A 13100-nucleotide genomic window follows, 5' to 3' on the forward strand; every position below is an offset into this window, starting at 1 on the left:
CTGTAACTAAGTTTAAGAATATAATCCAGCCACTGTTATCATCGTCAATGCCCTGTACCAACACAGAGCAGAGCAGCTATCTGAACGCTACCCCAACAGAGGTCGATTATCTTGTTAATAATTTCACCTCCTCACTACGTACGACTCTGGATACTGTAGCTCCTGTGAAAACTAAGGTCTCTAATCAGAAGTACCTGACCCCGTGGTATAATTCTCAAACACGTACCCTAAAGCAGATGACTCGTAATCTGGAGAGGAAATGGCGTGTCACAAATTTAGAGGATCATCATTTAGCATGGAGAAATAGTTTGTTGCTTTATAAGAAAGCCCTCCGCAAAGCCAGAACAGCTTACTACTCATCACTGATTGAAGAAAATAAGAACAACCCCAGGTTTCTCTTCAGCACTGTAGCCAGGCTGACAAAAAGTCAGAGCTCTTTTGAGCCAACCATCCCTTTAACGTTAACTAGTGATGACTTCATGAACTTCTTCACTAATAAAATTTTTATCATTAGAGAAAAAATTACCAATAATCATCCCACAGATGTAATATTATCTACAGCTACTCTTAGTTCCATTGATGTTAAGTTAGACTCTTTTTCTCCAATCGATCTTTCTGAGTTAACTTCAATAATTACTTCCTCCAAACCATCAACGTGTCTTTTAGACCCCATTCCTACAAAACTGCTCAAAGAAGTCCTGCCATTGATTAATTCTTCGATCTTATATATGATCAACCTATCTCTAATAATCGGCTATGTACCACAGGCCTTCAAGGTGGCTGCAGTTAAACCTTTACTCAAAAAGCCATCTCTAGACCCAGCAGTCTTAGCTAATTATAGGCCAATCTCCAACCTTCCTTTCATATCAAAAATCCTTGAAAGAGTAGTTGTCAAACAGCTAACAGATCATCTGCAGAGGAATGGTTTATTTGAAGAGTTTCAGTCAGGTTTCAGAGTTCATCACAGCACAGAAACAGCTTTATTGAAGGTTACAAATGATCTTCTTATGGCCTCTGACAGTGGACTCATCTCTGTGCTTGTCCTTCTTGACCTTAGTGCAGCATTCGATACTGTTGACCATAATATCCTATTAGAGCGATTAGAACATGCTGTAGGTATTACAGGTATTGCACTGCAGTGGTTTGTATCATATCTATCTAATAGACTCCAATTTGTGCATGTAAATGGAGAGTCCTCTTCACACACTGAGGTTAATTATGGAGTTCCACAGGGTTCGGTGCTAGGACCAATTCTGTTTACATTATACATGCTTCCCCTAGGCAGCATCATTAGAAGACATAGCATACATTTTCACTGCTATGCAGATGACACCCAGCTCTATCTGTCCATGAAGCCAGATAACACACACCAATTAGTTAAACTGCAGGAATGTCTTAAAGACATAAAGACTTGGATGGCCACTAACTTTCTGCTTCTTAACTCAGATAAAACTGAGGTCATTGTACTCGGCGCTGAAAAGCTTAGAAATATGGTATCTAACCAGATTCTTACTCTGGATGGCATTACCTTGGCCTCCAGTAACACTGTGAGGAACCTTGGAGTCATTTTTGACCAGGATATGTCCTTCAACGCACATATTAAACAAATATGTAAGACTGCGTTCTTCCATTTGCGCAACATCTCTAAAATTAGAAATATCCTGTCTCAGAGTGACGCTGAAAAACTAGTTCATGCATTTATTACTTCCAGGCTAGACTACTGCAATTCATTATTATCAGGATGTCCAAAAAACTCCCTGAAAAGCCTTCAGTTAATCCAAAATGCTGCAGCAAGAGTACTGACAGGGACTAGAAGGAGAGAGCATATTTCTCCTGTTTTGGCTTCCCTTCATTGGCTTCCTGTTAAATCCAGAATTGAATTCAAAATCCTGCTCCTCACATACAAGGTCTTAAATAATCAGGTCCCATCTTATCTTAATGACCTTGTAGTACCATATCACCCTATTAGAGCACTTCGCTCTCGCTCTGCAGGCCTACTTGTTGTTCCTAGAGTATTTAAAAGTAGAATGGGAGGCAGAGCCTTCAGTTTTCAGGCCCCTCTTCTGTGGAACCAGCTTCCAGTTTGGATTCAGGAGACAGACACTATCTCTACTTTTAAGATTAGGCTTCAAACTTTCCTTTTTGCTAAAGCATATAGTTAGGGCTGGACCAGGTGACCCTGAATCCTCCCTTAGTTATGCTGCAATAGATGTAGGCTGCCGGGGGATTCCCATGATGCATTGAGTTTTTCCTTTCCAGTCACCTTTCTCGCTCACTATGTGTTAACAGACCTCTCTGTGTTGAATCGTATCTGTTATTAACCTCTGTCTCTCTTCCACAGCATGTCTTTTATCCTGTCTTCCTTCTCTCACCCCAACCGGTCGCAGCAGATGGCCCCGCCCCTCCCTGAGCCTGGTTCTGCTGGAGGTTTCTTCCTGTTAAAAGGGAGTTTTTCCTTCCCACTGTCGCCAAAGTGCTTGCTCATAGGGGGTCATATGATTGTTGGGCTTTTCTCTGTATCTATGAAGCGCCTTGAGGCGACATTTGTTGTGATTTGGCGCTATATAAATAAAATTGAATTGAATTGAATTGAAGTTCAATTCCTCAAAGTCGTTTAACTGATTAGTGATTTTTTTGCCTCTTTTCTTGGCTGCTCACTAAAGGTGTGTATATTTGTTTGTCTGTGTCTGTGTTGCTGTTTGTGTGTCTGTGTTGGCCCTGTGTGTGTGTGTCTGTGTTGCTGTCTGTGTGTCTGTGTTGGCCCTGTGTGTGTGTGTCTGTGTTGCTGTCTGTGTGTCTGTGTTGGCCCTGTGTGTGTGAGTTGTCAGTATTTGTGCTTTTGTGTTGAGCAAATAGAAGCAGTGACAGTAAACTAAGTGATTGTGCACAAAGAGGAAATGACCCTAAGTGAAATAAAATAACACAGACACCAACTTAAAGCAACAACATCATCCAGAACAAACAAACAAACAAACAAACAAACAAACAGCTGCACATTCTGCTGGTCAGACTGGCCTGACTGGTCTGTGACACCAGTGGACTGATGAAGAGACCAGTAAAAAGGAAAAGAGGAAAAATGTGGTTGGACCACCTGGGAGTGATGAAGCTCTTCTCTCTGGTCGTCTCCTTCTCCAGAAAGTGTGTCAGATCAATAACAGTTTGTTATTTTTCATCATCTTCCAAAAGCCGTGTCGATCCCTCATCGAGAGATTTCACCAATTACCCGAGGACGAGGCAGCAAAGGTACAGACGGTCTGTACTTATGTAGAAGCACTGATACGAGTGTTAAAACTGCTCCAGTAAAAGTACTTCTTTACTCGAGTAAAAGTGAAAAAGTACAGGTTTTACATGTTCTGTTGTCTACGCTGACAAGGGTGAAATGAGAACACTCGGGGTTAAAGGGCGACCCTAAAATCAGCTCAGTGTGGAGACAAGAATCAAACACAGTAACTTCTGTTGAGAGCTCGAGTGGATGTTGTCAGTGTGCAGCTGATGATTTCACTGCTTATGCTGTTGTTACACGATAGAGTTAGTATGAAGGGCGAAATGTGTGAATGAATCTAAGCATCATCATCAGCGTAACGTTGAATGAATCTCTGCTGCACTTGATGTAACCTCACTCTGACCATGAGCAGCACAGCCGCTGTGCACACTGGCGTTTGCTTTGAATACATCACAGTACAGCTACAAGCTAACCTGACTGCACTTCACTATTTTCACTGCAGCCTTTAAATAACACCGTTAGTCTACCTCGGTTTTCTCTGCAGCACGAGCGTGAACAAACACAATGTCACATGTTAAGCTTTAAGTTTACAGTCTTTCAGACACCACTGAGCATCCTTACCTTTGAATAAAACTGCTCGTCTTCCTCTGCTGTCCTGATAAAACTGGACCTTTAGCTGCAACACACTGTGCAACAAGCAGCACACAAACAGTTTGTGTGTTTGCTGATGTTTGTTGAGCTGATAGAAACCTGTATTTGAAAAAACCTGCCACTCAAAAAGTACGTTTGCTCTTCTTCTTTAGGGCTGGATGCTGAAGCATGACGACCGCGACTTATGCACACCTGCAGTCGCTGCAGTCGCTCAAACAAACACGTTTATACCTGGAAGCCTGGAGAAATGCAAACTGTGATGAAGGCTGCTGTTGGACTTTGACCACAGACTTGGTTCATATTTAGCTTCATTATTCCTCCTTTATTTTCTTTTTTCCCATCAATGTATAGTGTGTGTTGGTTTTTGCATGTCTTTATCCTGTCTTCCTTCTCTCTCATCAACCAATCACAGCAGATGGCCCCGCCCCTCCCTGAGCCTGGTTCTGCTGGAGGTTTCTTCCTGTTAAAAGGGAGTTTTTCTTTCCCACTGTCACCAAAGTGCTGCTCATAGGGGGTCATATGATTGTTGGGTTTTTCTCTGTATCTATGAAGCGCCTTGAGGCGACTTTTGTTGTGATTTGGCGCTATATAAATAAAATTGAATTGAATTGAGTTTTTGTTTGTTGTTGTGGAGATATCATCTGAATTTCAGGAGCAGGACCACTCCTCCTTCACGCCCCCTCCGGCCTCAGGCTATAACCCCCCCCACCCCCCCTTTTCTTTTCTCTCTTCCTTTCCCCCTTTATTTCTCATTAGTACAGGGGGTTCTGCCATCACCACTCCCCTTCAAGGCCTTCCCCAAACCGCAGCACTATTCACACTTCCTCATCCCTCATCGCCCATCGCTACCAAGGAAGTGGTATTTAGACTAAAACAAGACAATAAAACTTCCAACCATCAGTAACAGCAGTAAGAGTAGTTGTAGTTATCCTGTGTTACCTGTTGCCGTTCAGTGTAACTGGTTACAAAACATTTCTGTAGTTTCTTTTTAACACGACTTACTGGTTTTTATCGCCCTCTCCCAAATGTCTGTGCATGGAGCCACTGTGCTGCAAAGAGAATGTGAACAAATGTAAATACATGCAGGCTGTTTGTGAGTGTGACTTCACATGATGCTGACCTAAACCACAGTGCTGTGGGTTGGGATAAGCTAGGTCACAGACTGAAGGAGAGAAGCCAACAAGTGCTCAGCATATGTTGGAAGTCCCTCTAAAGGCTGCTGGAGAAGCTCCAGCTGACACTTCGTGATGCTGGCTGAGAGACTGAGGAGTGTGCACCATTATCAAAGTAGATGAAGAATCCAAAGTTGCTTCCTCTTTCATGCTGCTTCAGTTTGTTTTAGAGTGGTGAAAAGCCCTGGTTTAAACTTGTTGTGGGTTAATTTGACCTCACAGGATTTATCTCTGTTCTCTTTTTAAAGACGCTGCTCGTTATTGTCTGAGACCAAACGCGCTCATTTACCAGAAGTGCAGAGGAAGAGCCGAGCCCGAGTTTCGGCCTGCAGCCCACAGGGTGGAGAGTCTGGTGGTGGGATAGGAATGCGTTTGGCCAGACAGCCTCATCGCCCAGACTCTCAGATCAGCCTGCCGGTAGGCTTGTGGGAGGGTGGCCACATTATCACCAGCCCTGGTATGAGCCGGGGTTTGATGAGGTGAATGACCGGCGGTTGAATCACTTCAAATCGTAGGTTTCAACTTCCTTTTTTATTCCGCTGGTGGTGACTGTCATGGCAGTATTTTCAGGCTGCGGTTAAAAATTCCAATAGTGTGAGATGTCTGTGTGTTCATCCCTCATGAGGCAGCTGCATCAGCACAGGAAACACAGCACAGCCACATTCACATGCATGCTCTCATTTTCACACGACTCTTCTGTCCTTCGGCATGCGATAGCTCATGCTTTGGGAAGTGAAGATAACTGGACCCAAACGCAGAGACGCCAGAGTCTCAAAAAACGTATTATAGTTGATTAAATGTAAAAAAGAACAAACAAACAAAGGAAACAGGAAACTAAGGTGCTGAAACTAACAAGGTTGACAAGACAAAGGGAAGTGAAACCACAAACACGGCGCAGACGACAGCAGGTACGTGTAAATACACGTGAAAGTTACATGTGAATGAGAAACAAAACAAACATTTGATTACAAAAAGTAGCAAAAATAAAATAAAAATGGATCAACATGTCTAACGTAAAAAAAAGAAAAACCTGTAATGATTTTTCCCCAAGTCGTCATAAAAAGACAGAAACGCAACATAATTCAATCTAAATATGTAAGAGGTTTTAAATATACAAACTAAAGTGAAAGTTTAGTCAAAACATGCCTTAAATGCCGCAGTGAATACAAATCAATGAGCAGCAGCAGGTTAGGGCGGGTTAGGAGGCCACGCCTACACCTGAAGCCACTCAGCTGTTTGATGGCGAGGGTGACCGCTGTCACGAGTAAAACGAGTAAAAGTACCTGCACATTTACACATGTATCCTCAACATTGGCTGCATTGTTGTTCAACAGTTCCTTTCAGTATCCAACATCACATAAACCACAAAACACAGCTGTGTGTCCAACAACACGTGATGGTGATTAAATGTGACGGATTAAACAGACACAAAACGTCATAATGTGACAAAAATGACTCCAACAACAGGTTTGTAAGATTTTTACACAAGTGATATTAAGTTTTACTCGTTCAATCAATTAATTTATTTATAAGCACATTTAAAAACAACACAGTTCAATTCAATTTTATTTTATTTATATAGCGCCAAATCACAACAAAAGTCGCCTCAAGGCGCTTCATAGATACAGAGAAAAACCAGTTCACTTTGTTGTATTTGTCCTTCAAACCATTTCAAAGTGGAAACCCATCTACTGCTACTGTCAGACCACTTTATCACTTCATTCAACAGCACTGTGGTTGAATGACATGAATCAGAGAACGCTGAGATTTGGATTTACAGTGACAACTGTCAGACAGTCAGGACACGCTCACTTCCTGTGCCTCAACATCACACAGAGACCAAAACAGAAGACTTCTAACAATCTGTTGTACAAACAGAAAGGCTCTGTTCACATGAGCCAAAAAACACAAAACATCTAACAAACTCAGAGTCACGCTGAACGTGGCGAGTTTCCCTGGTGCTGCAGAAACCCAAAGATGTTCGGACATGTGTAGACGTGTGTTTCAGTGCTGGTGCAGGTGACAACACGTAGTTTATCTCTGCCAGGACAACAGGACCGTCTTTGTGCCCGGAGGAGCAGAACCAGGGCTGCCAGAGCCTCAGTGAGACATCCAGCACCATGCAAATCCATCTGTTACTGCTACTAATGATCATAATCATCGTCATCATAATATATCTGCTGGCATACTAAGGAGGAGTAATGCTTCTTAAATGAGTAATCAACACTTACAATACTTTACTAATGTGTAACATTGTAACATTTTGCACTATTGAATATATAACTATTCTTTAAAAACATTATGTATAAAATATAAAATAATACTGATTATATGTCTGTAATTTCACTGTAACATTTATTGTTCACAGTCATTAAATTCGTGCATCTCAAGAGTAATCTACAGGGTGGGTCGTTTCTATGGATACAGCGTAACAACATGGGAATGGTTGGTGATATTAAAATCCTGTTTGTGGCACATTAGTATATGTGAGGGGGCAAACTCCTCAAGATGGGTGGTGACCATGGTGGCCATGTAGAAGTCGGCCATCTTGTTTTGTTTTTTCAATAGGAAGAGGGTCATGTGACACATCAAACTTATTGGTAATGTCACAAGAAAAACAATGGTGTGCTTGGTTTCAACGTAACTTTATTCTTTCATGAGTTATTTACAAGTTTCTGACCACTTATAAAATGTGTTCAATGTGCTGCCCATTGTGTTGGATTGTCAATGCAACCCTCTTCTCCACTCTTCACACACTGATAGCAACACCGCAGGAGAAATGCCAGCACAGGCATCCAGTATCCGTAGTTTCAGGTGCTGCACATCTCGTATCTTCACACCATAGACAATTGCCTTCAGATGACCCCAAAGATAACCGACCGAGTTCAGCAGCACCGCCTGGCCCCACCCGACCCCACCACAGAAAACTGCACCCACCCCGTCATCCACTCAATATATTTTAAATGATTTTAAAACAAATTATTTCTTAAAAGTGGCAGAATTGTGCTACACTGCCAGGTTGCTTATAAAACAATGTCTTCTATGTTAAACTCCCAGTGAAAACTAAAAATCATGAATTGAAGTACTAACTGAAGCAGGACTCCTTCACTCGTCATCCAAATCAGGAGGTTTTTCCCATGTTGTGCTAACGCTCAGCAGTTAACTGTGTCAAACAGACCCCTTAAACATTTTCAGATAACATATGATATTTAAACTTTAACTGATGAATTCAGGGTACAAACTCAGTATTTATGTTAATACTGTCTCATCAAACCTTCAAAAAGACGTATTTAGCTTCAGTATATATTTAATATATATTTTTCTATTGCTAGGAGATTCATAAATGCAACTATACAGCTGTTAGGAGATAACAGAGGCCAAAACTGTGACCTGACCTCGTGATGATTATTAGCCTGCCCAACAATAGACGGTACACGAGCAAAGTGGCAGAGCTGGGTGGTTCACTGCGGGTGAATCTGTCGCTCCATGCTGCCATCATTAACATTCATGAGCAGGATAGAGGGAAGTCGGAGATGTGCTGCATGTGTGCAGAGTTTTTCTTCACAACTGTGTGTGTGTGTGCATGCATCTCCTTACCCGAGGGACACTACAGCAATATCTCATTTTACATGAAAAGGCCCGGGATCGCAGGAAACTCTGCTGCCGCCATGCTCCTCCCACCCCCAACATATAATCTCTATAAATAAATAAATAAATAAGAAATAATTTTTGATTACAGTAACAAGCCTATAAATTATGCAGGGTGAACCAGGCTGATGAGCGGAGTAAAGACAGCCCTTTAAAACCTCTTTCCTGGGATGCACATGCAGTGCCAGAGCTGGAGCGGGGGGTCCCGATGATGGTGTGTATATTTGATATTTGAGGTGGAGGTTGTTTCTTTCCAGCTGGAGCAGGAACACATCTCTGCAGCAGAAACTTCTTCAGCATGTCCGTGTCTCACTGCTGCCCCCGAACAAGGACGATTCCCCTGATTCTGCTGCTGCCACGTTTAATAGGAAACGTGTTGAGTGCAGGAAGCTGGCAGACATCTGTTGATGTCGGCTTCGATCGGGGTGGCTGCTGCGAGCATCCTAGCAGGAAGTGATTGTGCCACTTTGAGGATGGCTGGCTGCTCTGTAACAATAACTACCCCCCCATCACCACAGCTCCTACAGCACACTGTAACTCAAACATACCTGTTATATTATGATAGCAGCAGGATTGCAGATACAGACAGTGCTAACAATTCTGACATGCAAACATCGGCACGTCTTGATTTCCATAAAGTGCATTGTTGTTTTCCATACTATTGAAACATTTCAGTGAAAACCAACAGTCGTTTATCAAAGTGACAAATATTCGTGAGGTGTTACAGTTTGATATTCCCGACAGTATTTTGCACAAAATGTTTTTAACCATGTCCCAAAAATGTTCATGCTATTTTAACTCTGAAATGCTGTGTTAGATCAGATTTAGACCATTATTTCCACGGCACAATAAAAAGCAGCTGTCAAGGTGTGGATGTGTGCAGGATGTAGGTGTCAGGGTCTGGGATTTTGATTGAGGCTACGTCCACATTAATGCGTTTTTGTTTGAAAACGTGTCGTTTTCCCCCCCGTCCACTCTGAGACGGCGTTTTCCTCAAGGAAAAACGCAGCGTTTTGAAAACGCTCTCGAAAACGCACACATTTCAAAACGCAGCTGTCCCGTCGCAGTGTGGACACACAAAAACGCAGACTTTCTAAAACGATGACGTATTTTAGTCACGTGATGCAGTCATGTGACCAAAGAAACAAAGACAGCGGAGTGCATTATACAGCGGTTGTTTTGATTGCTCTCAATTTTGACAGCCCTAAAAAAGATGAATATCAGTTTGTACGTGCTCAGGATAGCTTTTCTTCAAATTCTTTAATCCTCACTCGCTTTTGTGCAGGACTGGAACGTCAGCGTTTTCATCCATTTCAATGTGGACGCACAACTCTGAAAACTGAAAACACTAGTGTGGACGTGGAGCGTTTGCAGATGAAAACGCCGTTTTCAAATCTATCCGGGCGAGTGTGGACGTAGCCTGAGTGTTTTAAGTTCCTGTGATTCTCTTTGTTACTCTATAGTTTATTTCTACAGGTCCAGTTTCTTGTGGTTCCGGTTTAGTTCCCCGGTGGTTTAATAATTTCCCTCTGTATAGCTGACCCCTGTGTGTGTAAGTATATACAGTGATGTGAGTTCTTGTGTCGACTCCTTACGTTCTGTGTTTCCTTCATCCCGGCATGTCTGTGCTTCCTCTCGTGCCCTCTGAACCCTCTCTCTCCCTCACCCTCTCCCTCACCCTCTCTCTCACCCTCTCTGCCTCTGTCTCCCATTTTGTCACATGTTTGCCCTCAGCTGTTCTCCTTGTGTATTTATTGTTTGTGCTCACCTCCGTTCGTTGTGGCATGGTCCCCTCACACTGCGTTTCCTCCGTGCTCCTAGTTCCCCGTGTAGCTCCCTCATGTCTCTGGTTTTTGATTTGAGTTTCTTGTTTATGGCTCCTTGTGTTTAGTTTAGTTCCTGTGTGTTTTCCAGCAATAAAGCTGCCGTTTTGAGTTCATCCCTCCCCGTGAAAGAGTCCTGCGTTTGGGTTCTATTTCCTGCCAGCCACACAGTGAAACATGACAGTAGGACCCAAACGCAGGACTCAGAGACAGGATGATTAACTAAAGGCAGCAGAACACTGGTGAAAACCTGAACAAGAAAACTAAACTAGAAACTCAAAACACGAAGTTCAAACTAGGAAACAGAACCAGAATATTACCAGAAGAAAAAACACAGCACAGTAAGGGTACAACACAGCAGAGACAGAGGAAAACCCCGTTAAATACAGTTAAATACACCAGAGAGTAACAAGGGAATGGAAAACTGAAGGGAAGCACAGCTGGGAATAATAATGACACACAGGAAACAAAGCAGGATACGCTGCCATAGGACGCAGACTGTCAAAGTAAAACAGGAAGCACGAGGCATTCCCAAAGACACAGAGACATGGAAAACATGACGGACTCTGGACAACAAGACGAGGGACGCCGGGAAGACATCAAGACAGAAGATTGAGACTAAACATACGACACACGGAGAACAGAATTAAACACCAAGAACACAGAAACAGAACAGAGAGAAACTAAAAATATAATACAAGCAGAAAATCATAATTCAAAGAATATAACTTAAACCAAGAACACAAACACCGTGAAGTGGATTACAATGATCTCTACAGCAGCGGCCCCCAACCTGTGTAGCTCCACAGACCCGTTTTCACGGACCGGCCTTTAAGGTGCGGCGGATAAATTCAACAAAATTAAAGACACGACGAGACAAAAACTGGTATTTAGTAAATATAATAATAAACGTGAATTCAGTGTGTAATTGTGTAACTTTATTAGCAGCGTCCTCCTGAAACAACATTGAGAGCAACATCCTCCTCTCTGCCCCTCAATGCTCTCTGGTCGCTATGGTAACACACTTCTTTCAAAATAAGACACAACTACAACACGGGAAAGACCCAGGGGAACCCAGTTAACGATAAAAACCCTGAAAACCATCAATTTCACACCCGAGCCTCAACTCTCACGGCCCGGTACCAAACGACTCACAGCCCGGTGCTGGTCCGTGGCCCGGGGGTTGGAGACCCATCCATCCATTCGCTTCCGCTTATCCTTTTCAGGGTCGCGGGGGGCGCTGGAGCCTATCCCAGCTGTCATAGGGCGAGAGGCGGGGTACACCCTGGACAGGTCGCCAGTCTGTCGCAGGGCTAACACACAGGGACAGACAACCATTCGCACTCACATTCACACCTAGTGGCAATTTGGATTATCCAATGAACCTATCCCCACAAGCTGCATGTCTTTGGACGGTGGGAGGAAGCCGGAGTACCCGGAGGGAACCCACGCAAACACGGGGAGAACATGCAAACTCCACACAGAAAGACCCCGGCCTGATGGTGGAATTGAACTCAGGACCTTCTTGCTGTGCGGCAACAGCGCTAACCACCGTGCCACCGTGCTGCCTGTTGTTGTTGTTGTGCCTGGGTTGGAGACCGCTGCTCTAAATATCTTGCACCTCTACTGAAGTTAAATATTTCCCACCAACTTTATTCAAGCTCATAAATGTGTTTCTAGCAAAGCAGAGCCATATCTTTAGGAACAGTGAACAAAAGAACATCCATGTTGAAGTTGAAGTGGTCTCAGAACTCCTCTGTTAGGATCACGTCCTTTCAGCTTCAACAGAAGAAAATAAGGCCTGAGTTATATTAAGAGGGAAAAACAAACACTTGGAAAAGCAGAAGAAGCTGGAAGAAACTTTTACCTGAGCAAGTGCGATCTTTTAACAACCTCTCTCATATGTTTGTGTAGTTATGTCAGTTAAAGCTACACAAATTGTGTCTTTTATGCTTTCTGTGAGGTTTATGGAGTCATTGGGTTAATGTCATTAATGTTCAGTGTTTCAGACCCACTTTGCAAACCTTTGCAGTGCTGCTGTTCTTTCATACAGAAACAGTTTCTCCTTCCAAACATATTCAGTCTCTTCCTGCTGTGATGAACTTTAACATGTAGCATGCTGACTGAGGGCTGTGAACTCTGACGTGTAGTGCTTGGATGTTTTACAGTTTGTTGAGCCTCGCTGGAGCTGACCTCGGGTTGAATTCAAAGATTGTGGCATAAGCAACCTGCCAAAACACAACGAATGATGGTTGAGTGCTTTGGATTACCAGGACATGAGTAGTAAGTAAGAGCATACTTCTGTAGTAGAATGTGTTTAACTTAATTAAGCTGTGTAGTTGTTGCTAGCCTACGTTTGAGTTAGCTGGTGTGTACAGTGGTGCAACCCAATATAATGACCCAGTGTTTACGTGTGTAATAGACATGTCAGTCAGCTTTGCCTCTCCAAAGCCTGAAACAGGCACACATGCAGAAGTTGCAGTACCAGCAGGGGGAGATGATATACTTAAAGCCAAGAAGTTGCTACTGACAAGAAGGGTATGAAGTGTATACCAGGGTCCTTCTATGCCAGAAACCATTAAA

This window comes from Neolamprologus multifasciatus, chromosome 22, assembly GCF_963576455.1.
Source record: "Neolamprologus multifasciatus chromosome 22, fNeoMul1.2, whole genome shotgun sequence".
Lineage (NCBI taxonomy): Eukaryota > Metazoa > Chordata > Actinopteri > Cichliformes > Cichlidae > Neolamprologus > Neolamprologus multifasciatus.